We start from the raw sequence: 2,059 nt of genomic DNA, 5'->3' as shown, positions 1-2,059 counted from the left end.
TAAACTGAGGTACATAGATGTGGCGGAATTCAGGTAGAACAGATATGTTTACACAGTGTCTTTTGTGATCCATCTAATAATCACACACATGCCTGTGTACACGATATGATAGAATATGACCCTGATTGTTGTTCAGATTCTGCTGTGAGGCCTGTTGTTAATATTTGTTTGAAATTCAAATTTAAAAACTTTTCAGATAAAATAAACCAAAAGGATGAGCAAAAAAGCAAGTCACTGAAACATGCCACTGAATGCACCAGTGGCTTGTTTTGGAGTCATTCGAATCTGTAAATGTATTGAGACAACAGTGTGTTGAGATAAAAGTAGAAACAATACTTTGTATGCTAATGTACTTTTAAAAGCAAGTGCTGTGGTACTTTAGCTCAAGTAATAATTTGACTCAGCGACATTCACTTGTTTGTAGTAATATTTGACCAGGAATAACTGTGCTTTGACTTAAGTAATAGACTTGAGTACTCTGTCCACCATTGGACTTAGTCGTGGACTCTCCATTTTCCAAATGTTATTGAACTGAATGGATCACATTCTGATAGTAAAAGAAGTCATTTCATGGGTGCTGTGTGCATAGAGTGTATGTGAGGATGAACAACGCATCTCTACTTTTTTCCACTGAACAGAAAATCTAAAATATCCGGGTAATCGTTACATCTAAATAACAGCTCACAGCATCCAGCTTCCACGTGCATTTTGCTTTAGAAAATGCACGTTATACTAAAGACATAAATCTTTACCTGCTTCCTCAAAGAGATACTTATCTTTAGCCTTTAACATTCTCTTCATTAAGGAATAATTTCCAAATTACCCATCAACCCATTACACTTTTTATTTCTGAAAACACATTGTTTTTATTTATTTATTTAATTATAGCATTTATTAATTAATTTCTAATATTTTTATTCCCAACTCTCATTAAGTTTTTCCTTTGTCCCCCCAGATGGCCATTAGAAACTGCAATTTTAGACACTGAACAAAAGACACAATAGATTATGTATTTTGAAGCACTTCAGCAGACTTTTATTTGTGTGTTATTTCTGTGAGGGCCTCCCCTGCTGGAGCTCATTCCGCAGTGACGGTCTCAGTGGAGGAGCTCACCACCTGCCCATCCACCACCTCCTCTACGATCTTGATGACTTTGGTTGTTTTGCTGCTGGTGGATGAGCCACTGCAGGAGATAAACAAACATCACTGTCAGGATTTTATTCACAATTATTATTCTTTTTAAGCTGCTTATAATATTCAGAAACAATCACCCTTTAGATGTTTATTTTAGTAAATGTACAGAAAAAGATCTGTAACTTAAGAAGAGACAAAGACATAATTTAAAGTGATATTTACGGGCTAATTATATCAAGGGAAATGCATTAATGACACAGGAACAAGTCTTTAATAGACATTTCCAGGTTTTTGTCTTTTTTTTTTCTTTCACAGGTTTACAAAGGCAGATATATAATCAAAGAAAATGAAATCATTTCTGGAAATCCAACCCCCCACCCATCCAAAAAAACTACATTTGACCCCTGTTTAATCTCCCAATGAGTGGACCAAACTCTTAGCTGAAAAACTAAAGAAATAAATACACAAATAATTTTAAAAATTTTCTTTTTGTCACCTTCATTTGATGTTTTAGATTCGAGTGTAAAAATAGTTTGGCCATATGCAGAAATTATCAGCTCACTGTCAATCAAATTCTTCAGTCAAATATAATGGATACGCTTTAACATGATTTTAGACAAACTGAGAACAGGGTTCCGAATAGTCACCTAGTCACCCAAGGGTCACCTACATTTCTAGCTTCTCGAGAACATTTTTGACTCATCTTTAATTTCTGAGCTTGTTGTCAGATGGCAGCGTCTACCTGCGGAACATTTATCCTTCAGGTTTACTCTGTAAATAACCATTTAAATCTCTCACCCGCCGCTGCCACTGCCGCTGCCACTGCCGCTGCCACTGGCACTAAAGCTGCTGCTGGTGCTGAAGCTGCTGCTGCTCCTACCACCGCCACCGCCCTCTCCGTCCAGCAGCCTCCTGTACTCGGCAA

At 37.1% G+C, this 2,059-nt stretch overlaps 1 long non-coding RNA gene across 1 annotated transcript; it reads right to left on the bottom strand.

Moving 5' to 3' along the window:
* Positions 1–1,010: 1,010 nt before the first annotated feature.
* On the bottom strand, positions 1,011–2,053 carry LOC121940217. The gene is made up of 2 exons (XR_006105587.1): positions 1,933–2,053; positions 1,011–1,183 (listed from the first exon to the last, which is right to left on the bottom strand). It is a non-coding gene; the product is annotated as an uncharacterized LOC121940217 (long non-coding RNA).
* Positions 2,054–2,059: the final 6 nt, after the last annotated feature.

Source organism: Plectropomus leopardus, unplaced genomic scaffold (genome assembly GCF_008729295.1).
Source record: "Plectropomus leopardus isolate mb unplaced genomic scaffold, YSFRI_Pleo_2.0 unplaced_scaffold8014, whole genome shotgun sequence".
Lineage (NCBI taxonomy): Eukaryota > Metazoa > Chordata > Actinopteri > Perciformes > Serranidae > Plectropomus > Plectropomus leopardus.
This window is presented reverse-complemented; position numbering and strand designations above follow the sequence as displayed.